Source organism: Capra hircus, chromosome 10, assembly GCF_001704415.2.
Source record: "Capra hircus breed San Clemente chromosome 10, ASM170441v1, whole genome shotgun sequence".
Taxonomy (NCBI): domain Eukaryota; kingdom Metazoa; phylum Chordata; class Mammalia; order Artiodactyla; family Bovidae; genus Capra; species Capra hircus.
The window spans coordinates 45,486,536-45,513,460 of NC_030817.1; the positions used below are offsets into that span (position 1 = coordinate 45,486,536).

General features: G+C 39.3%; 1 long non-coding RNA gene across 1 annotated transcript in view; it reads right to left on the reverse strand.

Moving 5' to 3' along the window:
• LOC106502556 overlaps nt 5,248-26,925 on the reverse strand; it is a 28,955-nt gene continuing 7,277 nt past the window's right edge. The window contains exons 2-3 of the long non-coding RNA XR_001296184.2: nt 6,870-6,926; nt 5,248-6,304 (exon numbers count right to left, since the gene is read on the reverse strand). This is a non-coding gene — a long non-coding RNA (uncharacterized LOC106502556). The remainder of the gene's footprint in view (nt 6,305-6,869; nt 6,927-26,925) is intronic.

Below are 26,925 nucleotides of genomic sequence, written 5' to 3' on the forward strand. Positions count from 1 at the left end.
ATGTCATTTCTGTCTAATGTAATTTTAATTCAATTCAGCACTCATTGAACTTTGCATGCCAAACACTTTGCTGGGCCCTAGAGACACAGAGATAGAAAAGCAAATACTTAACCTCAAAAAGATTTATTAATCTAAAAAAGGAGGTGGCAATGTAAATAAGTAATTGTAATTTATTTGATAGCAGGAGAAAAATTCATGCATAAAGAAAACAGGTGGCACAGAGAAGGAAATTGCTTCTCTCTAGGAAAGGGGGTTACTTAGGAACAAGAAACAACATATTAGCTATGTTTTGGAGAATGAAGGGGTCATCATCAGAAAAGCAACATGGGGTGGGGTGGAGATGGCAGAAGCTGTTCCTAGCATGTGATTCAAGCATGTCACTGATGCATGACAGAAAATATTTTGTTCAAAATGTCATATTAGAAGGTCAGATTCAAGGAAGTTAAGTGCAAATGATAGGTACATTAGACAGCCCCCCTCTTTTTTCCCCATTGGCTTCAGTTTTTCATCCCTCTCTGTATTCATGCTTTTCCCTTGTAACTTGCAGTCTCTCCCAGTAACAGGTCAAAATATATTTCCCAGATCCTGATTCAGTCACATGACTTTGACAATTAAAATGAGAGTAACATGATAGCTTTTAGTTAGACCCTAAGAGGACTTAGCTGTTTGCGCTCTTGTGCCTCTGTCTTTACCACGAAAAACAGATACCAAGGCTAACCTGCTGGTCCTTGGAAGATAAGAGTCAAGTGGAAGGAACTTAAGCCACCTCACGTGATCCACAGATCATCCCCAGTTTTGATGAGCAGAACTACCACAGCCAACCCATATATCCAAGAATATGAATTGTTGTTTTAAGCCATAAAGGTTTGGAGTGGTTTGTGACACAAGATTATTGAGGCATTAGCAAACCAATACAGTCATAGCGATGAATTTGGGTTTTATCTTGTGGATTACAGAAAACTATAAAGGATTTTAATAAATCAGTAATGAGATTATTTCAGAAAGATGGTTTCAGCAACAAAGCGGAAGACAGAGATCAAGGTGGTGACAAAAAAAGCTATTATAGTGCTCCAACCCCAAGAACACGCAAACCTGAACTAAGGCAGTGGCAATAGGGATGGAGTAGAGGAAGCAGACTGGAGAGACGGTTTGGTGATAGACCTGGTAGAATTTGAGTGGTGATTGGTTGTGGGCAAAGAAAGAGGGCAGCAATCCCACCCCTACCATTCAATCCTACCCTGATTCAGAATAGTTGGTAGACCACCATATACATATAGATAGGAAACACACGGAAAAATCAGATTGGCCTCTGAGGGCTAGGGTAATGGTGGGAAACAGGAGTATAATGTATTTAATCAAGACATATTGTTTGAAAGACCTTTAATTGTCTAGACCGACAGTTTGAAGGCAGAGGAGATTTCTGCCCTGAAACTTGGGGATGGGGTCTCATCTGGATGTAGAGTACTCAGAAACCATCACTGTACAAATGGCAGCTACTCTATAGAAGCAGATGAAGCTATCATGAGATAGAAGAAGATGCTCAGAAATGCTGGCTGTTGTGAAGTTAAATAAGGTAAGGACTGAGAAATATTCTTTTGATTTAGCAATCACGTCATCCTGATGAGAAGCAACAATTTTGAAACTCTTTTTACAGATGGACAGTGGTACCCTGGGCCTAACTGAACTCACTGTTTATTCAGAAAATATCCCATAGTTGGGAAATTCATAGCACCAGTGCTTGACTCAGATCACTACTTTATACCAGGTCAATGTGGCATAATTCTGAGAATAGCTGATAGATTTACTATGGGCACATGTTTTGGGAATTCAATATCATTTGTGCTGTATCCCAGAAAGACCCATTATCCGTAATTTCATGAAGTATACCAGCAAAAGCCAGCATGCAGAGATTTCATGGAAATTGTTTTTCTGAGAACAAGATACTTAGAAATGTTTTCTGATTTATAGGAGTGTCATGTATGAAAAGCTCCCCCTCCAAAAAAACCCTCCCTAGCTCTTATTCATAAGTTCCCGTATTTTGAATTTCTCTTCAGCATGCTATATACATGACATTTTTCTCTCAATAAATCATGGTTCATTTCTATTCATCAGAATACACCATCATGATTCTAGGATACATGACTGGGTATTAATGGCTTGACTAGTAAATAAAATCCACACAGTAAAGATGTGGTAACATGAATATGAAATGAAACCAGTATGGCTGTTTGGTCTGTTAGATGTTGATGCCGAACAGGCCCTGGTGATTGATTTAAATAGAAAGGTGGTACTAGGTCACGCAAGGTGCCTCAGGGTACCTGCCTCACTAGTGGCCCCTCTTTTACCATGTGACTACTCCCTTCACCACGGGTGACTGAACCTAGGATCATTATCTCACCTGAAGGCAACCCTATACAGGTTGGAAAGTGACCTGTGAAGTGGCTCAGTGCTGGAGAATTAGACCCATTTTATTGTTAGTGATTGGCTAATCATATTCATTATGATGGTGGTGGTAGGAGGGTGGCGATGTACTCAGACATGCAGAGTTAGTAGCAGCTGAGCAAACACAGAGGCCTCCTGAATGATGAACAATGGGAAACGGGGCAACAGAAACCCAATTCTGAAAAAGCATGACTCCTAGAGGTACCACCAGTCCAAAATGATGGTCAATCAGCTGTATACCTGTTGAGATTTTTTTTTGTCTTCATTTTATGGCTCCATTAATCCTTCCAATAAACCCCTATAACAAATGTAAGTTCTGAAGATCTCTGATACCTGAAACTTGAAAGCATCTAACATAATTTTACATTGTCATTTTTAATCATGTGTGACAATGTTAAGATACATTATTGAATTAGGGTCCCTATACACATCAATTGATTATTCAGCCAACTGTATGTACTGATTAACTACTATGTGCCAGACATATACTAGCATTAGGAATTTGGTAGTAAACAGATTGACGTGACCCCTGCCTGTATGATGCTATGGAATATGGACTGGAATATGTAGACTGTTTGGGTCTTAATATGTACTTTGGTGGCTCATATGGTAAAGAATCTGCCTGCAATGCAGGAGACCCAGGTTCCATCCCTGGGTCGGGAAGATCCCCTGGAGAAGGGAATGGCAATTCGCTGCAGTACTCTTTTTTTTTTTTTTTTCTTCAGCTAAGACAGCAAAAGAGATGATTTATTGTACACGTTACATTCAGCCACAACTGAGAAGAGAACTAGTCCATAGTTATCACAGGTCCAAGGCAATAAAAGGGACGGCTCTGATATGAGCAAGGTAGGTCTCCAAAGGTGGTCAAGGCGATCAGAATGGCCATAGATGTTCCAGATCCATTGAGAAGTTCTAGATAGTAGGCATGCAGTCCACACTTTGTACCAGCGTCCCTGGCCTCTGGCTTCCCTTGTTTCTGCTTCTGTGGCTTCCATAGGTGTACAAGTTTACTTGGACCTCTGCCTCATCTTTCTTCTTTTGCGCTTCAGCCTGCGCATTCGCTTCTTCCTCCACTTCGCTCTCATGGCGCAGAGGTTTCTCAAAAGATGGCGCTAAGGCCGAGAGATCGCTGCAGTACTCGTCTGAAGAATTCCATGGACAGAGGTTTGTCCATGTACTATATGGACAAACCTAAACTTAATATGTCTCAGAAGCTTGTGGTCTACATTTTTCTGTTTTAAATATTTATGGTTTTCCAAATATACTGATAAAGGTATAGGATTAATACTTATGTTAATAGTTTAAGGATACCCTACATTTGTATCTGGGTAACTTTTAGTTCAGAGCTTTCTAAGATTTACCATATTAGAAACAGAGCAAACAACAGAAATCAGAATTAACAAAACTACAAGCTATTAATTAGAACCTGGCCCGAGTAGAGCCAGAAATATAGTAGTAAGATGAGGCTTGTAGAAATCAAACAAAGGGAATAAAGTGATGACATTTATATGCCAGCATCTTGCAACAGTGGTAATGTGTCACCTATAAATGAAAGTGAGTCTTGAAATAGAAAGGCTGAACATTTTTCTTCATCCTAAGTAAAAGATAAACTGAAAATTAATGGCATGGATTGCCCAAGATAACAAGGCTGAAAATAAAGATATAGGTGATTCATTAAATTAGACTGAAGAAAAATGGAGAAGATGGAATCAGATACTCGGTGAAATTGAAATGTCAAAGAATTGACATTGATGTATCCTGCTGGTAACTCAATAGTCAAGCAAAAATTTTAATGCTGTATTTCTTAGACTGACTAAAATTAAGAGTGAATGTCTTTCTCAGTGCAGATAAGATGGTCCAGTGAGAGCAGAGAGTTGAGGGGATCACTGTTAAGCTCTTCAGGGTTTCTTGGACTCTATTTCACTTGGAGCATCAAGGGATTGAAATGCTCTTAGTTATATTTTACCATTCAAACTTTTTTATGTTTCCCTTTCAAGATACTCAAATCTCTAAGCCCTTGAACTTCTAATTGCTGTAAGACTTAGTCTGGTTGCTATAGTAACATTATGGAAATTATCTCGTTGTCTTCAATTCAATAGGTTGCAATTTAAAGGTCTGCAGCTCTCTAAGCAGAGAACACAGATAATGTTGGAAATTAGAGATGACATAACCACATCTATAGAAGATAATTTAATTAGCACAAACTTTATGTAATTTTTTACAATTAATTATAAAATTAATGTGAAATAGATAATCTTACAGAAAATATAAACTTATAATATGGAATCAAGAATAGGTAGAGAAACTAACTAGCCTAGTCGTCATCTAAGAAATAGAAAAGTTAGTCAAAGATTTACTTCTTTTTTCAATATAAATTTATTTATTTTAACTGGAGGTTAATTACTTTACAATATTGTATTGGTTTTGCCATACATCAACATGAATCTGCCACAGGTATACACGTATTCCCCATCCTGAACCCTTCTCCCTCCTCCCTCCCCGTACCATCCCTCTGGGTTGTCCCAGTGCACCAGCCCGGAGCATCCAGTATCCTGCATCGAACCTGGACTGGCAATTTGTTTCATATATGATATTATACATGTTTCAATGCCATTCTCCCAAATCATCCCATCCTCTGCCTCTCCCACAGAGTCCAAAAGACTGTTCTATACATCTGTGTCTCTTTTGCTGTCTCGCATACAGGGTTATCGTTACCATCTTTCTAAATTCCATATATATGCGTTAGTATACTGTATTGGTATTTTTCTTTCTGGGTTACTTCACTCTGTATAAAAAGGCTCCAGTTACTTCTTAGAAAAAAAAAGATAACAGACCCAGAAGAGTTTGAGAGAATTCTACCATACGATTGAAGAACAGGTAATTATTTTGTTGTGTAAATAGTCCAGGGCAAAGAAAGGAATAAAAAGCTTCCTATTTCATTCTGAGACCAACAAAATCCTGATAACAAGCCAAAATGGAAAGTACTGCTTTCCCCCTAAAATCCACAAGAAACTAATGCCACTTATGTACATAGAAACAAATATCCCAAATATAGTATTAGCACAGAATATGGCAGTATATTAAAGGACTCTCACATTAAGACCAAGAGAGTTTGTTCTAGAAATACAGAACTATTTCAACATTATGAACTCTATTAATACAAATTGCCATACTGATTAAAGACATAGAAACCAAATGATCATCTGACGTTGAATAAGGAACTTGATAAAATTGAATACTGTTTCTATTAAAATGCTTTAGAGAGCTAATGAGAGGGGAAAACTTCCTTATAGAGAATTTATCACAACCTTAGAGCAAGCATTATCCTAATAGACATTCAAAGCAAGCATCCCCTTGAAAGAACAAGATAAGAATACCTACTTCCACCATAACTATTTATCATTGTATTTGAGGCTTTTGTCAACACACTAAATCAGGGAAGAAAGACATAGATACAAGTAAATGGAAAGGTTGAAACAAAACTATTTCAGAGGTTATGGTTAAACTAGTAGAACAAACAAGGAAATTTAGTACCAATATGTGATCAACCTTTGAAAAATTGATAGCTTCTAACACTAACTTACTAGATAATGTTAGGGGAAAGGGATCCATTCATTATAGCAACAAAACATTGCATCACTTAGAAATAAATCTAGTAAAAATGTTGAAGACTTACATGGGAAAACAACAACAATGAAACAAAATGACATAAAAGATTTAAATAACTGGAAAAGCAGACGATGTTCCTGATAGGAAGAATCAGTGTTTAAAGATAAGATTTCTCGATCAGTATAGGTGATTCTTATCTTCTTTATGTTTACAGTATGTATTTTCTGATTTTTCTATAATTGTTATAAATTACCTGTAAAATAAAAATGAAAATACATGCATACATGAGAATGAAAAAACAAATACACACATACACACAGATTTCTCAATCAAAAATTAAATATAGCCTCAATCAAAATCTCTACAAGGTTTTTGAATGGAATTTGTTAAGTTGATTACAAAAGTTTATATGAAACACTGAAATTGCACTTAATACAGTGAAATGCTTACACTAAGAGCATGTGAAAACTAATACCAATCAATGGAATTGCCTCTTCAAACCTTGCTTCTCATGCTTACACAGAGAAAGATATTAGTCAAAGGGGATGGCAGATAGAAGTGCCTACACTATTTAAATCATTTCTCTTCTTCTCTCTCTCTCGTACCTAGCTCTACTTTCTTTTGTTCAAAGACCCTGTGAGTTCTTTAAATTAAATGCAATATATTATGTGACTCCTTTGCATTTTGATACATTTTCTTCAAAAATACAAGCTAGAATTTTGCAACTTTTCACATCAATCTCTTTGCATTTAACACTTAAACCTCCAACTGAGTACATTTTTAATACAAGATCACTTAGAATTAAAGCAGATAATTACCATTTCTCTTCTGAGTGTCAAAAATTCACAGAAATGTGATCTGGCCTTTTGTGTCAGCTAGAAAACAGAAAATACAAACAAAAAGAAAACAAAACATTTTGACACAAACCCTGCTGTTTTACAAAATTGGAAACTTTCATTACATGTTTAAAATCTAATTTTGAAATATATTTTGTCCTGCCTATTTCCCTAGATTACTGTACATTTCCACTTTTAAATTTAATAATTACTTTATGTTTTCTGATAGCTCTTTCTAGTGTTTTTGTTTTGCTACCACATCTTTTTTGATGAGTTTTCTAATTTTTTTTACTAATTTTATTTATGTAGAAATTTGGATATAGTGGGGGTAAGAAGAAATTCTCTGGTTTTTTTTTTTTTTTTGGCCTGAACTAGGTCTTTGTTGCTTTTTGCAGGGGCTTTCTCTAGTTGTGGTGAGTGAGGGCCACTCTTTATTGTGATGCTAGGACTTCTCGTTGTGGCTTCTCTTGCTGGGGAGCACAGGCTCTAGGCAAGCAAGCTCAATAGTTGTGGCTGCTGGGCTCTGGAGCACATGGGCTTTGTTGTTCCGCAGCATATGGAATCTTCCTGGACCAGGGATAGAGCCCGTGTCCCCTGCATTAGCAGGTGGATTCCTAACTGTGCCACCAGTGAAGGCCCTAACTACTTTTTAAAAGTTACTTTTCCTCCAAATTTCTCAGTTTCCTTCTGTCATCAGGCAACAGGTACTCTTTGAACAAGCCCAAGCTTCAATTATCTCCCACATGCTAATCAACTTTCAAATCTAAAATTCTGTACCAGTAATCCTTTCCCTCAAATTCCAAACCAACTAGGTATCCACCAGGGCAACCCATGGATCCTTCTTTAATGTATTAAATCAAAAATATTCTCCGTGTTCCCTGAAAGCGTCTTCTTCTTTCCTGCCTTTCCTTTTTTGGAGCTGCATCACCATCCCCACAATGAATATTGTATTCATTCTTACAATATCTATTGAACACCTGCTGCGTACCAACCACTGTTCTTGATATTTTAGACCACAGTACCAAAACAAAGATTCCAGTCCTCATGGAGCTTACATTCTAGTGAGAGAATATAGACAAGAAATTGAAGAAGGGATATCATCTGTGAAAGGCAGGAAAAAAAATAAATCAGAGTAAGTGAGATTTGAAGAAATGTTACTGAATCAAATTTGGGTCCACTAGCCCACATGCAGTAAAGCCCATCTACTGACATGGGCTGAAGGGATGTGCAGCATTTATTGTTATGGTGCCAGACAAGGAGAACTGGTGGCTCACGTTCAAAACCCTCAAACTCTCCAAAGGATTTCAGCGAAGCATTTTTACATGCAAGGTGAGAGAGGCTGGTCCCAGGGAGTGTAATCAACTCATGCACAATTCTGATTGGTTGATGGTGAGATAACAAGGTGTTGTCACAGGGGTCAACATCAGTCCTGAGTAGGTACAGTGTAGTCCAGTAGGTCTGGGGGATACATTCTCATGATCACAAGTAATTAATTTCTTCCATGGGGTAGTACTTTTAGCATCTGAAAAAACTCGGGAAATATGTGTCAGATACTATCATTTAGGAACTTCAGCGAGGAGCTAAAGCAGAGATATGGGGGAGGGATCTGTCTCAGAAAGGCCCCATAGGGTCCTTCTTAGTTACAGAGATGCTATTTCACATCCAGTTATCACGGTAAACCTCACTGGTGTGATTTGAAGGAGGTTAAGGAAGAAAGGACTTGAGTTTTGAGCAAAGATTTGAAGGAGTTAAGGGAGTTAGCATGTGGCTGCTTAAAGGAAGACTGTCCCTGACTGAAAAAGAGTCCAAATATGCCCAAGGCAGAAACATTGTCTTGTTTGTTTGAGAAGAGCAATTGTGTCTGAAACAGTGAATAGGGGAGGGTGAAGGAGGAGAGAGAGAGAGAGAGGAGAGACAGAAGGAGATAAAGTCAGAGAGAGGATGGACACTCAGACCATGAGAGGCCCTAAGGACTATTGTAAGGACACTTGTCATTGCAGGGCTTTGAACTGAGACATTTTGTAATCTTACTTCTGTTTTAAAAGTCCACTTTGTTCGTTTGAAATTAGACTGTAGGGGGGAAGGACAAACACTACCAGCCAGTTAGTAGGCTGTTACTGCAGTCCAGCCAAGAGCTAGTGTGGCTTAGACTGCCAACTTCCCTCTTAACCAAGCTCTGAACCTCAGCGAACTCCTCTAGTCAGGCTTTTCTCCTGCTTCCTCAGCCATCTCCCCACCGACTTCCAAGACACACACTCCTAAATTCTCTTTCCCAACATTAGACACTGCCCTTGACTCCACTACCATGGCTTCCGTTTAAACTTGTCTGGACTATTGAAATGGCCTCCCTGCCTCCAGCTTATCCCTTCTTCCGGTCTATTCTATTGGCATGGGTATCCTGATTACAGGAAATCTTCATATGGGAGGCACAATGAGTGCCTGCCTCAGAATTCACTGAGTTTGTGACCTTGATGAGAAAAGAACATTCTAATTTTTGCTAACATTTAACTGTGGGGTCGCTAAGAGTCGGACACGACTGAGCAACTTCACTTGACTTTTTACTTTCATGCATTGGAGAAGGAAATGGCATCCCACTCCAGTGCTCTTGCCTGGAGAATCCCAGGGACGGCGGAGCCTGGTGGGCTGCAGTCTATGGGGTTGCACAGAGTCGGACACGACTGAAGCGACTTAGCAGCAGCAGCAGTATTTCTTTCCATTATGAAGGTAGGCAACAAACTATAGTAACGGTAGAACCTACAACTGTCAACAGAAATTATAGATATTTTCATATCCCATTTAAGTTGAAACATTTCAAGATATCATTTATAGCTGTGACTACTTTGAAATTATGATAATCATTAGAGCTACCACTAGATCTTTTTATGTACCAATAATGGAGCAAACATCATAATTAAGAAATGCTCTGTATTTCAAGATTATTGGATTCCTTTTAATTGTTATATAGTTTAATTTATACATTTTAAATTATTATTTTTAGGAATTCATAGGCAGACTTCCAAAGGGATTCAAGGCCAGAAAAAATTAAAAAGATTAAAATTATAGCTCTAATTATATCATAATTCCATTTGCTTATAAATAAATTTGCTTGCAAGTCACAAAATAGAAGATATTTGCAATACACACATCTGACAAAGGATTCAGAACCACCTTTGAGGAAAAAACTTTTCTATAAAGCAATAAGAAAAAAGGCAACAAATTCAATAAAAATATTGGGTAAAAGACTTGAATAGGAACTTGGAAAATGAAGATATCTAACTGGGTAATAAACAAAATTAAAACTTAACAGGAATTTATATGACTCATCAGGGAAATGCAAATTAAAACTACAACGAGATTACCAGGGGAGAAGTGTGGTGGGGAAGTATAGACTGGAAGTTTGTGATTGACATGTATGCACTGTTAAATTTAAAATAGGCAACACAGAGCTACTGTATAGCACAAATCTAAATGGGAAAAGAATAGATACTTGCATACATATAATTGAATCAGTTTGCTGTATACCTGAAACTAACATAACAGGCTATGGTTCTTCCAGTGGTCATGTATGGATGTGAGAGTTGGACTGTGAAGAAGGCTGAGCGCCGAAGAATTGATGCTTTTGAACTGTGGTGTTGGAGAAGAGTCTTGAGAGTCCCTTGGACTGCAAGGAGATCTAACCAGTCCACTCTGAAGGAGTCAACCCTGGGATTTCTTTGGAAGGAATGATGCTAAAGCTGAAACTCCAGTACTTTGGCCACCTCATGAGAAGAGTTGACTCATTGGAAAAGACTCTGATGCTGGGAGGGATTGGGGGCAGGAGGAGAAGGGGATTACTGACGATGAGATGGCAGGATGGCATCACGGACTCGATGGACGTGAGTCTGAGTGAACTCCGGGAGATGGTGATGAACAGCGAGACCTGGCATGCTGCAATTCATGGGGTCGCAAAGAGTCGGACACGACTGAGCAACTGAACTGAACATAACACCTGAAACTATCATAACATTGTTAATCAACTATAAGTGAGTGAGTGAAAGTCACTCAGTCATGTCTGACTCTTTGCAACCCCATGGACTATACAGTCCATGGAATTCTCTAGGCCAGAATACTGGAGTGGGTAGCCTTTCCCTTCTCCAGGGGATCTTCCCAACCCAGGGATAGAACCCAGGTCTCCAGCATTGTAGGCAGATTCTTCACCAGCTGAGCCACAAGGGAAACCCAAGAATGCTGAAGTGGGTAGCCTATCCCTTCTCCAGTGGATGTTTTCCACACAGGAATTGAATCAGGGTCTCCTGCATTGCAGTTTCCTTTACCAACTGAGCTTTCAGGGAAGCCTGATCAATCAACTATATTCCAATTAAAAAGCAAACAAACAAACAAAACCCCAATAAGAGACCACTAGTCCCTTCCCAGAAAGGCTAAGATTTAGACCACTGACAATATCAAGTGTTTTCAGATTAAATCTCATATTTTGTCAGTGGGAGCTGCAAAGTAATGCAATCTCTTTGGAAAATCATTTGTTCATTTCTATTAGAGTTAAATATGCATTGGCTTTAGGATAAAACAATTCCATTTTTTAATCCTCCAGAGAAATGAATGCATATGCCCTCTAATCTGTTCACTATATTCATAGCAGCTTTATTCATAATATCTAAAAGGTGAAACAGCACAAATACTCATCACACAAACAGATAAATTATGATATTTTATATAATGGAATACTACCAATCAATTTTTGAAAAAGGCTCCAACACAAGTTAGAGAAATCTCAGATGCAGTATTGCATGAAACATGCCAGATACAAAAAAGTTCTAGCATGTGATTCAATTTATATACAGTTTGTGTGTTTGTGCTCAATCATATCCAACTCTTGGACACCTATGGACTGTAGCCCACCAGGCTCCTCTGTCTATGTGATTCTCCAAGTGAGACTACTGGCATGGGTTGCCTTGCCCTCCTCCAGGGCATCTTGCTGACCCAGGGATCAAACCCATGTCTCTTATGTCTCCCGCATTGGCAGGTGGGCTCCTTACCACTAGTGCCACCTGGGAAACCATATACGGTTTCAGTTCAGTTCAGTCGCTCAGTCATGTCCAACTCTTTGCGGCCCCATGAACTGCAGCATGCCAGGCCTCCCTGTCCATCACCAACTCCCGGAGTTCACTCAAACTCATGTCCATTGAGTCGGTGATGCCATCCAGCCATCTCATCCTCGGTCGTCCCCTTTTCCTCCTGCCCCCAATCCCTCCCAGCATCAGAGTCTTTTCCAATGAGCCAACTCTTAGCCTGAGGTGGCCAAAGTACTGGAGTTTCAGCTTTAGCATCATTCCTTCCAAAGAAATCCCAGGGTTGATCTCCTTCAGAATGGACTGGTTGGATCTCCTTGCAGTCCAAGGGACTCTCAAGAGTCTTCTCCAACACCACAGTTTAAGAGCAGGTAAAACTAAAAGATGCGTTTAGAAGTCAGAATAGTGATTAACCCTTCAAGGAAAAGAATGAAAAGTGCACAAAATAACCTCATAGGGTACAGGAAATATTATATAGTTTTCCCTCAATGGTGGTTATTTGGATGTGCACAAATGTTAAAAAGAAACTACATGCTTAAGATTGGGTACTTCATGCATTTACTGTGTGTACATTATTACTCACTAGGTAAAATAAAGTTGGTCAAATCTGCAGAAGTGGTAGTATTTCAGGAAACTCAAACCATGGCAAAACCATTTGGAAAATGGTTTTAATTTAGTCCAAAACAAACTACCAGTTGACCCAGTGGAAAAAATAAGAAAGTTATTCTTGGATGAGTAAAGAGGAGAATGAAAAATAGAAGTATTTTGAAAGCAAAAGCACACCACACAAATGCACTGTTAGGACAACATGCCCCAGCCTTGGATCAGTGAGGATGTGGGTTAAGCCATTGGCTCAGAAATCGCTCAACACAGCGACGATGTTGGCCTCCAAGCTATTAAAACATATGCTGTTTTGTTTAGTTTAACTTTTTATTGAGATATAATTAACACATAACATTGGATAAGCTTAAGGTGTAGAATATGTTGATTTGATACATTTAAATATTGCAATATGATGACCACCTTACCATACTAGCACCTTTATCATCTCTGCTTCCTTTTTCCTCTCTCTTCTTTCTTGTCTGTGGCTTCACACAGACAGCACTTAGGATGAAGAATACTTTATTCCTTTTGCAGTGAGGCATGAGATGGGAAAATGTCTTTGAGGGAGATCATTTGGCTAGGGAAAATGGAACTCAGAGTGCAGTCTCCAAGGCCCACAACACTCCCACATCCTTGCTAAGTGCACTCAGCCATCCTGGATGGGCCCTCCTAATGCGACCTTCAAATCCTTCCAGTCCTACCTCTGGCCTGCCACTGTCTTTTACAGCCCTTGATGTTCCTCTAAGACTGATTAGTCTTCTTGCCTCAGATGTCCTCTCCAGCCCCAGTTTCACTCTCTAACCCCCCGAGTGAGTACCCCCTAAGCAGGTCTGATCATGTCATTCCCCTTAAGTGGTTCCCTTTGTCTAAGAATAAAATTGAAACTGTCTGATGGAGAAGGAAATGGCAACTCACTCCAGTACTCTTAGCTGGAAAATCCCGTGGATGGAGGAGCCTGGTAGGCTACAGTCCATGGGGTCACAAAGAGTCGGACATGACTAAGTGACTTCACTTTCACATTTCACTTTCATGCATTGGAGAAGGAAATGGCAACCCACTCCAGTATTCTTGCCTGGAGAATCCCAGGTACAGAGGAGCCTGGTGGACTGCCATCTATGGGGTCGCACAGAGTCGGACACTACTGAAGCAACTTAGCAGCAGCAGCAGCAGATGGTAAGCAAGACCTTTTACCATCTGTCCCTGTATATCTCCCTCTCCAGCTTCATCTCCCCAGTCGCATCCTGTGATATCAAGAGGGAATGTCCCCAGGTTAGCCTTCAGAGGATCATCATGACCCAGGATTCTCGGGGTATCTTACTTTTGACCTTACTATAGCATTTGGGTTTACTATTGGTGAGAAGCTGAAGGATGCTGGCCACAGCACCAATTCTGTTGTTTGCCTTCTGGCCTTGGAATGCTAGAACCGTCAGCACTAGAGTGAGGTTTCCAAACCTGAAAGAAATTAAAACTAGTCATGGGGGGCTCCCTGGACATAGCCCCATTTTCCCTAACACTCAGAATATGTATGGGTGTAGCATCAAGCACTTTATTCTCAATGTACAAATCCTTTAGAATCTAAAGTGTAGATTCTTAGTATAGAATTAGATTAACCACCAGTAGGGGAAGAAGTCTCCTTCCTTTACTTTCACAGGGACAACACTGTGATCTTCTTGGTGGAGCTTTGCCAAACTAAAATCTATTCACATCCAAATTATGTTAAATGATAGATCCCTCAAGAGAAACTGGAAAATATGAGTAATACAAATTAATATCAGTGAGTAAAATGTCCAAACCTAGATAGACATTGCCTCTGCAGCACTAGGTTTGTAAGCCTGTAATATATAATCCATAGTATTGTTGTTTTTCACATGCTAAGTCCTGTCCAACTCTATGTGAAGCCATGGACTGTAGCCTGCCAGGCTCCTCTATCCTCCACTATTTCCTGGAGTTTTCTCAAATTCATGTCCATCGAATCAGTGATGCTATCTAATCATGTCATATCCTCTGCTGCATTCTCCTTTTGCCTTCAATAATCCATAGTGCAGGGGTTCAAAACTAGCATCTAAGAATCAGCTTCATGGCACCTCTGCCCTCTCCTCCTACATGAAAAAATTTTGAGCTTATGTATTTTGGGAGACATGGAGTCCATGGCTTTCAGATTCTTAAAGGGATCCAAGATTCATTCATCTGTCTGTTTATCTATTTATCTACCTGCCATGACATGTCCCTTGCAGGATCTCAGTTCCCCAACCCAGGACTAAACTTTTCACTGCCTTTTCCAGTGAAAGCACAGAGTCCTAACCACTGGACCACCAGAGAATTCCCCAAAGTCTCCTTAAATAAACAAAAAAGACTTGAAGTGATTAGGCTTATTATTTATATTGAGGAGCGATTGCCCTCCATATTGACCCAGAGCAGACCCAAGGAAGAGACATCCAGGAAATCTGAATGCTGCAGACCAAGATGCTTAACAATTCCTGAACACAATTAAAGCTACTCAAGTAGTGTATTACTACTGTTTTCAAATTGCTTCCTTCTTTTATTGGAAAGAAAGCAAGATAGACTTCTTGCTTTTTAATATGTCTCATGGAAGTAATCTCTGGTTCAATTTTTAAATATACTTACCTAAAACATATCCTATTTAACAAAAGAAAACTTAAGAAAACAAAAGGAAAGATATCTTTTGCTCATGGTTAGAATATCTAATCATCATCAAAGTATGTTTTCCCTATGTTAACTCGTAAATTAAACATGATCCCAATAAAATTACTAATAAACATTTTTCCCGCTAGAGCTATACTGGTTGATATTAAAGTCCATGTAGAAAAATAAACACATGACAATAACCAGAAAATCCGAACAGGGAGCTCTGCTGTGGTGAGGGAAAGAGAAGGGACTTGTCTGGCCAGATAACTAAACATACAAAAAAGCCTCTATTCTTTAAACAACATGGTGCTGGTACATGAACTAGGGTAAACAAAGGAATAGAATTGGAAAATCCAGAATAATACCAAGGACTAGACTAGAATGGAAAAATCCAGAATAATACCAAGTATGTACAGAAATGGGTTTCCCTGATGGCTCAGTGGTAAAGAATCTGCCTGTCAGTGCAGGAGACAAGGGTTTGATCCCTGTGTGGGGAAGATCCCCTGGAAAAAGAAATGGCAACCCATTCCAATATTCTTGCCTAAGAAATCCTATGGACAGAGAACCTGGTAGGCTACAGTCCATGGAGTTATCCACAAAAGAGTCAGACATTCTGAGGAAGAAACACAAGCTGGAATCAAGATTGCCGGGAGAAATATCAATAACCTCAGATATGCAGATGACACCACCCTTATGGCAGAAAGTGAAGAGGAACTAAAAAGCCTCTTGATGAAAGTGAAAGAGGAGAGCAAAAAAGTTGGCCTAAAGCTCAACATTCAGAAAACGAAGATCATGGTATTCGGTTCCATCACTTCATGGCAAATAGATGGGGAAACAGTGGAAACAGTGTCAGACTTTATTTTTTTGGGCTCCAGAATCACTGCAGATGGTGACTGCAGCCATGAAATTAAAAGACGCTTACTCCTTGGAAGAAAAGTTATGACCAAACTAGATAGCATATTCAAAAGCAGAGACATTACTTTGCCGACTAAGGTCCGTCTAGTCAAGGCTATGGTTTTTCCTGTGGTCATGTATGGATGTGAGAGTTGGACTGTGAAGAAGGTTGAGTGCTGAAAAATTGATGGTTTTGAACTGTGGTGTTGCAGAAGACTCTTGAGAGTCCCTTGGACTACAAGGAGATCCAACCAGTCCATTCTGAAGGAGATCAACCCTGGGATTTCTTTGGAAGGAATGATGCTAAAGCTGAAACTCCAGTACTTTGGCCACCTCATGAGAAGAGTTGACTCATTGGAAAAGACTCTGATGCTGAGAGCGATTGAGGGCAGGAGGAGAAGGGGACGACCGAGGATGAGATGGCTGGATGGCATCACGGACTTGATGGACGTGAGTCTGAGTGAACTCCGGGAGATGGTGATGAAAAGGGAGGCCTGGCATGCTGCGATTCATGGGGTCGCAAAGAGTTGGACACGACTGAGCGACTGAACTGAACTGAACTGAAACAACAACATCAGTAACCTGTGGACATATAATGTATGATAAAGGTGATTTTTCAAATCACTGGGGCCAAAAAAAAATAAAAAGGCTTTTGATATTTCAATACCACTTTCTTCACACCACAGACAGAATAAACTTTAAATGGATCTGGAATCTGAATATAAAAAGGGAAACCAAAGTAATACTGAAAGAAAACATGGATGAATTTCTCTGTAACATGCATACAGGGTAGACTTCTAATTGTGATTCAAAATCCAGATGCAATTAGAGTAAAGACAAATACATTTGACTACATAAAATTTTAAAATTTTACATAGAATCACCTTAAGAAAAATTAAATTACAAATTACAAGCTGGGAAAGAATATTTGTAGCATATATAAAAGAAAGGCCTAATGTTCCCCATAGACAAAGAACTTTAAGAATAAATAAGACTAAAAATATTACAAAAAATTAGCAAAATGAATGGACAATCACAAAAGATAGAAAATGGCATTTGAAAGATGCTCAGTTTCACTCACAACAAGCCATTTTTCTTCCCCTTGGGTAAACACCCAAGCAAGACAAAAACATATGTCCATGCAAAGCTTTGTACACAAAAGTTCATGGCAATTTTAATCATGGTAATTCCATACTGGAAAAACCCAATGTCCATTATCATAATAGATAAACAGCTTTCCTTTTGTTATTTATTCCTAACTTCATCCCATTTGTAGTCAAAGAAGATACTTTGTATGATATCTTAATTTTAAATCCATAGAGACTTGAGTTGTGGCCTCACCTGTATTCTACCCTGTAATATGTCTGTGTGCACATAAGAGTGTGTGTTCTGCTATTGCTGGGTAATATTCTGTATAAGTTTGTTAGATTGAGTTGACTTATTGTGGTTTAAATCCTCTATGTCTTAAGGAGGACAGGAAAGAGTAATGGATGAAGAATTGGAAGTGGAGGAGAGGTGGAAGGAGTATGACTGGAGAGGGAGCATGGGTGGAGGGAGTATGACTGAACAGGTGGAGTATTTAGAGAAAGGAAGTAACTTTGTGGCTTGTCATGGTTAAATTTTATTTGGTGTTGTTACTATTAATAACATAATGCAGTTAGCATGAGTCTGGTCCAAAGTAGAAACTTGATAAATATAACATTTTGTATTTCCTTTTAAGTTGATATGAGGACTTCTTTACATAGTGAATGTGATTTGCCTAATTTGTCACATTATGCTGGTTGATGCTGAGGCCACAGTGGTAAGAGACACCCAGGCCCTTCTCTCACGGTGTTCATCATCCAGTAAGAAGACAGATCTTGTCCCCAGACAGTGATGACCCAGGGTGGGCAGAACAGTATTGGGGAGCACAGGAGGGTGAAACTGGAAAAAAGCCTCACACACATAGAGAGAACAGCACAGTGTGGTATACACTAATTTACCCCCTCACCAGATTCAGAACTTGCAAGACTTTGACACCAGAGGCACAGGTTACAAAAGAAAAACAGACAAATTGATCTTATGAAAATTTTTCAAATGTTATGTATTCAAACACACTACACACAGAATAAAAAGGCAACCCACAGAGTAGGAGAAAATATTTGTAAATCACATATCTGGTAAGGGATTAATATCCTAAATATACAGAAAACCCCTAAAACTCAGCAAGAAAAAAAACAAACATCCAAACAACCCAAGTCAAAAATGGGCAAAGACCTGAACGGACATTTCTCCAAAGAAGATTTGCAAATGGACAATAAGCACAAGAAAAGATGCCCAACATCATAAATAATTAGGGAAATGCAAATCAAAATTAGAATGAGATACCACCTCATACCCATTGGGATGGCTGCTATCAATGAAAGAGAAAACAACAGGTGTTCACGAGGATATGGAAAAATTGAAAACTTGTGCACTGTTGGTGGGAATGTAAAATGGAATAGTCACTGTGAAAAACACTATGGCAGTTCCTCAAACAATTAAAAATAGACATCATATGATTCAGGAATTCCACTTCTGGGTGTATACTCAAGAGAACTGAAAGCAGGGTTTGGAAAATATATTTGTATCCTTGTGTTCATAGCAGTATTAGTCATAGCTAAAACTTGAAAGCAATCCAGTGTCCATCAATGGGTGAATACATATGGAAAATTTGGTATGTATAAATTATATTCACACACACACAAACATAGACACACTAAAATTTATTCAGCCTTAAAAGTGAAAGAAATTCTCCAATATGAGATAGTCACAAAAAAATAAATACCATATGATTCCACTGAAAGTACTTGTAGTAGATGAAATCATAAAGTCATAAAGACAGAGAGAATCAGTGGTGGTTGCCAAGGGCTCAGGGGAGGGGAGAAGGGTGTTATTGTTTAGTGGGTATAGGGTTTCAGTGTTACAAGATGAAAGAGTTATGGGGATGGATGATGGTGACTGTTACATAACAATGCGAATATATTTAATACCACTGGACTATAACTTTAAAGTGATTAAGATGGTAAATTATATATATATATAACCACAATTTTTTAAAAAAGGAAAACCTGCTGAACTGTATACTTCAAAAGGGTAAATTATATATGGCATGTGAATTACATTACTAAAGCTGTAAATAAACAAAAATTGGCATAGAAAGGAAAACTCTGTCTTACAACGTCATTTAATAAATGTAGAGTCAGTGGTGCTATAATTGGGAAATTACCATTTTTTAACCATCATGGAAAAGAAAGGATGCTAAAAGTAGGGGAGGATTTAACGAGAAGCAGAGCATTTGCATGGTCTCATTGTCTCCGAAGACTGTTGTTTGGCTGAAGGGTATAAGCAATAAATACATAGTGAGGAAATAAACAATGACTGGGTGGTTGAAATTAACAGCACCCAATACATGCTGACAGATATCATGTGTCTCCAGATAGGATAGTCTGGGGAGAACAAAATCACCCAGGAAATGATCCACTGGGGATGCATAATCTGAATCTAATCCTAGTGAGGAAACACTAGGTAAACCAGTTGAAGAACATAAAACATAATTGCCCTACAGTCTTCAAAGAGGCCAGTGCCATGAAAGACACAGACAGACCATAGAGCTGTTCCAGATTAAGGGAGACTATAGACATGATATGACCGTATACGATAAAGGGAATATCATTTGGATAATTGACAGAGCTGGAATATAGGCTGTAGATTAGATTCAATTAGTTTATCAGTATTAAAATTCTGGAATTTATTCATGATATTGTACTTATGTAAAAGAATATCTTTGTTCTTAGGAAATATATGCTGAAGGCCCATGAGATTTGCTACTTGCTCTCAAATGAGTTGAAAAACACTGTAAAATAGTGGTGAGGTTTTGTGACGGAGGGGGAGAAGAAAGAATGATAAAGCAAATGTGGCAATAATGTTGAAAAATTAGTAAACTTGGGTATAGAGTATACAGTATCTTACAATGTTTCAGTAAATAGAGAAGTTCCATAAAAGTCTGTTAGATATTGTTAAATTCATTTGTCTTTCATATGTTAGCCCCTGAGAGAAGTTTTTTAAATGAATTTTTTTAGATTATAGTTGCTTTACAATGTTGTGTTCATTTCTACTGTACAGCAAAGTGAATCAGTGATACATACACATATATCCATTTCTTTTTTAGTGGAATAGGAAATGGCAACCTGTTCCAGTATTCTTGCCTAGAAAATTCTACAGATAGAGGAGCCTGGCGGGCTACAGCCCATGGAGTTGCAAAGAGCTGGACGTGACTGAGCACGCACGCACTTACTTTTCTTTAGATTCTGTTCCCATACAAGCCATTCAGTTCAGTTGCTCAGTCGTGTCCGACTCTCTGCGACCCCATGGACTGCAGCACGCCAGGCTTCCCTGCCCATCAACACTCAGAGCTTGCTCAAACTCATGTCCATCGAGTCAGTGATGGCATCCAACCATCTCATCCTCTGTTGTCCCCTTCTCCTCCTGCCTTCAATCTTTCCCAGCATCAGGGTCTTTTCTAATGAGTCAGTTCTTTGATTCTTTTTCTCTTGGTTTTCCTGATTTTGCTTTATCATGAGGCTGATCAAGAATCAAATTAGTCATTACAGAGTACTGAATAGAATTTTCCATCCTGAACAGCAGTTTCTTATTCTTCACCTATTTTATACATCAGTTCAGTTCAGTTCAATCACTCAGTCGTGTCCGACTCTCTGCGACCCCATGAATCGCAGCACGCCAGGCCTCCCTGTCCATCACCAACTCCCAGAGTTCACTCAAACTCGCGTCCATTGAGTCGGTGATGCCATCCAGCCATCTCATCCTCTGCCGTCCTCCTGTCCCCAATCCCTCCCAGCATCAGAGTCTTTTCCAATGAGTCACTCTTCATGAGGTGGCCAAAGTACTGGAGTTTCAGCTTCAGCATCATTCCCTCCAAAGAAATCCCAGGGCTGATCTCCTTCAGAATGGACTGGTTGGATCTCCTTGCAGTCCAAGGGACTCTCAAGACTCCTGCAACACCACAGTTCAAAAGCATCAATTCTTCGGTGCTCAGCTTTCTTCACAGTTCAACTCTCATATACATACATGACCACTGGAAAACCCATAGCCTTGACTAGACGGACCTTTGTTGGCAAAGTACTGTCTCTGTTTTTCAATATGCCATCTAGGTTGGTCAAAACTTTCCTTCCAAGGAGTAAGCGTCTTTTAATTTCATGGCTGCAGTCACCATCTGCAGTGATTTTGGAGCCCCCCAAAATAAAGTCTGACACTGTTTCCACTGTTTCCCCATCTATTTGCCATGAAGTGATGGGACCAGATGCCATGATCTTCGTTTTCTGAATGTTGAGTTTTAAGCCAACTTTTTCACTCTCCACTTTCACTTTCACCAAGAGGCTGTTCAGTTCCTCTTCACTTTCTGCATAGTAGTGTGTATATGAGATTGGGATTGACTTTTATACCCAAGAGCAGTTTTGCTTTGAAAAGCCAGGAAAATCCTAGTTTTATCAGTACATTAGCTGTTTGTCACAGAAATCTTGTCAACAGAGGGTGGAACCACAGGAGGCTTAGGGATGTTTTCTGGGACTTCAAAGAGTCAGAAAGACAAAGACAAGTCCCATATTAAATCACTTGTATGTAGAATCTTATAAAAGACACAAATGAACATAACTATGAAACAAAAACAGACTCATGGACATGGAGAGATTTCTGGTTGCCAAGGGGAAAGGCGTTGAGGGAAGGAGGGGATGGGAGATTGAGGTTAGCAGTTGTAAGTAATTACATATGAAATGGATAAGCAACTAGGTCCTACTTTATAGAACAGAGAATTATACTTAATATCCTATGATAAACCATATGGAAAAGAATATAAAAAATGAATATATAGCTAAATCGCTTTGCTGTCCAGCAGAAATTAACACAACATTGTAAATCAACTATACTTGAAAAAAAAAAGTTTTTTTTTAAATGGAGTGTAGTTATCCTGCTGAAATTGTTGTGATTGTTAATTTAGGACAGTAGTCAATAGGAGAAAATGAAAAATGAACAAAATGAAGGGAAGGCTAATCCCTCTTAGTTCTGTTCAGCAGCTCTACAAGCAGAACAGCTTACCGCTTCCAGAACCTTCTCCTCTCATGTACATGCCCCAACCTGCCTCTTCTCAATAGAAAATGGAGCGAAGAGAGGTAGGGGACTTTCACTTTCAAACGTGAACCAAGAACATTTTCAGAATGATTTGAGTGTAAAGGCCTCTTCCTGATTCCCACTCCTCACCCAACATAAACTTCTTACCTGAGTCTTAATCCTATAAACAGAGAGCAAATCTCTTTGCAATAAAGTCTTCAAATGCATATAACTGGCCAGAGTAACACAGATATGGAAATGCATTCATGCTCCAGTGTAATCAGCTAATGAATCAGTACAATCCACAACTGTAAAGGACTAAGAAAATTAGAAATAGATTTGTTTTGGAAAAAAGAGGCACTGAGAAAAAGAAATAAAGAAATTCCTGAGATTTAAAGAAAGGGGAGAAACAGGAGAAGAGAGATCTCCTCTACCTTTATAATTTGCTGGAAAGTTAATCCTGGGCTTCCCAGGAACCAAAACACTTGACAGTCATTGCTATTAAGCTGCAGGACACTATCCTTCCTGCTTACAAGATTTATGAAGCTTGCTTATCAGACTGACTTCATAACAGATCTTGGGTTTGGAGGATATTCTGGATCAAGACATGGGTGTTAAGGCACTTTTTGCCTCTATTTTAAAATCTGTAGAGTGGGAATAGTTATATTTGTAAAATTGGCCTCACAAAATTGGGACTGAAGAGGGTTTCTGTCAAACTGCTTTAGGAAAGAAAGAACATAGCCCCAGTTTAGAATTGTATCATTTTTTTTTTTAAAATTCTAATTGGTCTGGACAAATTCTTCTCTAGCCTCCTACCTTAACCCTTAGGTCATTCACCCCCATACTACCCATTGTTCACAGATAGCAAATTGTTTCACTAACAGGATGGGAGACTTCTCGCTTCCTCCCTGGTAAAATGAGGCTTCTTAGTTGACCAGTGGTCACAACCTTAAATCCTCCAGGGTACCACAATTCCTGAGGCTGACTCCTATGAGGTGAACATTAAGGAGCGGTGAGGGCTGGGCTAGCTGAGATAGAGGGCCCTGCCTGAACCCCTTCACATACAAAACATGCCCACGCAAGTGGGTCAGTTTTGCCCCCTCTAGATTAGAGGATGTCTAAATTCCCTTTTAGCTCTTAAACCCTATGATTGATCATCCTGAAACTTCACATTTAGCCTGATAACTGGCCTGGAGCTCCTGTCCCAGTACTTATTAACCTGCATGGCTCTTGCTGGTCATCTATCATTGCGAAACCATGGGCCTTTGCATAGTAGACTGGTTACTATTGAATGAGAAGTTCACATAAAATGTTGCATGTATTTGAGGTACTTTGCCCTAAAGCTCAAATTTAGCTGTCTCTCATAAAGGACCAAGATACTTGTTATAAAATGACAAGTTACAGATTATTTTTCACGTTAACTTTTTTTTCATTTGGCTCTGCCACCTGGCATGTGGGATCTTATTTCCCTGATCAGGAATCGAACCCAAGTTCCCTGCATTGAAAGGTGGAGTCTTAACCACTGGACCACCAGGGAAGTCCCAACACATGGACATTTTAATATGAAATGTATACAAATTCCTTTTACCCTGACCCTAATTTCCTCTTTATCTCCTTTGAATATTCCAAATAACTCTAACCTCATCTGACTACAAATCCCTTCACTTTGCATGGTCTTTTTATCTTCATCACTCCCACCACAATCCCCCATCTCTTATCTTTTTACACCCATTCCCCCTTTCTGCTCCTCCCTATTCTCCAGACACTTACTAGGTCTTGTTCACAGAGGCCAGAGTGTTTGCAGCCACAGAAGATAAGATGAGGATCTGGGAGTCTGGAAACAGGAGCAGCTGCCTAATTCTCCCCTTCAGCTGCAAATAGGCAGAGGGCCAGGCATGTGGGAGAGGGAGGGAGAGCTGTTTATTAGAGAGGCTGGGAACTCTGGCTTGAGAGAGGAGGGGCCCTTGGACCATCACAGCCTGCTAACCTGAAATGGTTTTGTTGCCTAGTTCCTGATATTTCAGCCTGATTCATTCAACCTACATCTAAAGCAACTCAGGATGTACTTTACTTTTGCAATAATAATGACAATTATGCCTCCACAAGAGCTCAGAACTCCAAATTTCCAGAGTCAGTTGTATTGCTGGCAGCTGATACAAAGAAAGGCAGCAGTGAGGTCAGGTGTCCTAAAGTTCAGAGGTCTGATGTGAGAGATTGCAACCTGAGAGATTGCAGCTGTAACTAGGACGTTTCTGTTCCTGTTGGATGTGTTGCTATTGTTTCAGTCGCTCAGTCGTGTCTGACTCTTTGTGACCCCATGGACTGTAGCCCACCAGGCTTCTCTGTCCATGGGATTTCCCAGGCAAGAATACTGGAGTGGGTTGCCATGCCCTCCTCCAGGGGACCTTCCGACCCAGGGATCATACCCAGGGCTCCTGCATTGCAGGCGGATTCTTTGCTGTCTGAGCCACCAGGGAAGCATGTTATTTTAGGTCTATGAGGAACAAGTCTGGGCCAACCAGCTCCTTTAATTTTTATTAACAGCTTGCTGTTCTGCAACCCTGGAATCAATCTCTATTATGGCCTACAAGGTCCTCCTTGCTCTGCCCCTGCCAACATCTCAACTTGATCCCCTACCATGTGACACTCTTCCACTATGCTCTAGCTACACTGTGTTCTCAGTGAACCATATCCCATAAATAAGTCAAATGAGTTCTGCCTCAGGACCTTTACACCAGCTATTTCTGCTCCTGGAACATTCATTCCACTGTTCTTTCCTGTACATAAACATCTGGCTCCCTGTGCCCTCCTCTCCCCATTCATTAGACAGCTCATTGAAAAAACAGTCTTTCTAAGGGCTTCCCTTGACTTTCCCCTCTTTCACAGGACACTGTTCGGTTTTCTTCATAGTTATTAGCACTACCTGAAATTATTGAGTTTATTTGTTTACTTGGATTTTTCTCCAATACCCTCCCCTCACTAGATGCTAAGCGCCATGAAAGCCGAGTTGGGCCTGTATTGTTCACGATAATACTATTATTCCCACATCCAAGATCAATACCTGACACAGTAGGTATTTAATGTATGTTCATTGGTTAAATGAATGGGACACTGTTCATTCACTGACCAAGTATTATTCTGTATTTTGTGTGTGCCAGGTGCTATTAGTGCAAGAGACATAATGGTAAATAAGATGGGCAAAGGCTCCCCCAAAGAGGCTTCAGGTCTAGAAGGAAAGATAGCTATTAAAATAATAATAATCAATCAAAACTTTTTTGTAGGTTTTATTGAAATATATTTGATTTACAGTGTTGTGTTCATTTCTGCTATAAGGCAAAGTGACTCAGATATATATATATGTAGTTTTTTTTCATATTCTTTTCCATTATGGTTTCACTGGATATTGAATATATTTCCCTGTGCTAAACAGTAGCAGCTTGTTTTTTGTCCATCCTATATGTAATAATTTGCCTCTGCTAATCCCAAACTCCCATTCCTGCCCTCCCTTACACCTTGGCAACCACAAGTCTGTTTTCTAGATTTGTGAACCTGTTTTGTTTTGTATATGTTGATATGTATCAAATTTTAGATTCCATGTATAAATGATATCACATGGTATTTGTCATTTTCTTTCTGACTTAGTGTGATAATCTCTAAGTCCATCCATGTTGCTGTAAATGGCACTATTTCATTCTTTTTGATGGCTGAGTAATATTATATAGTGATAATATATATACACCATATCTTCTTAATCCATTTATCTATTAATGGATGTTTGGATTGTTTCCATGTCTTGGCTACTTTAAGTAGTGCTGAAACTGTATCCAAAAACAACAAAGAAATAAGAAATTGCTTGTTTGTTCACAGATTACTATAAATGTATATGCCAGAAGTGTGGATAGGGTAGGTGAGCTGTCAGCCACAGAGTCTAGAATTCTCAGGGACCCAAACCACATTTATGAATTGATAAAAGGATTTTATTTCTGGAAACTGGATGGGATCCCGTGAAGCAAATGATCCATTTCTAGTTCTCAGGCTAATTTTGTGCTGAGGCGTCTGATCAAGACTGCCCTGTGGCACCAGCATATTTATCAGTCTCAGTGAGTTTGATTTGAGAATAACCTTTGAATCCATGTTTCAACATCCAAAGAATTCAGATTCTGAGGATGGCTCAGGGCTCTGCAAGTGTTCTTTGGAGATTGTAAAAGAGATCAGGCATACGGCAGGCATTGCAATAGGTAAACTTTAAAGCTTAAGAAGGGAAGTTGGGAACAGGTCACTTTCTTCTAGAAGTCACAACCAATAATTTTGTTGGAACTCTCTGGTTTCCCCCAGGCTCCTGAGTCTCTACCTGACTCATTTTTTTTTACCAGTCAGGACCCTGAAGACACTTGATTTTCTGAGCCCTGCTTCAAGACTGTGAATTGAACATGCTAAGAGTTTTAGTTTTCTGAAATCCCTGGAATTTTTTTATTAAACAAATACAATATGATTTGGGGAAATTCAAATGCTAAAATGCTGGTGACTTGAGTACCAGTCCAAAAATCTTCAATACACATGGGTCCAAGATGCTGGGATTATAAATCTCAAATCCTAAAGATTCATAAAGTAAAATTTCTTTAGCACATTCTTTTGAATTTCCTCAGCAGGGACAAATTTTATCCTTTGGGAGTTGTTAAGTTACTGTT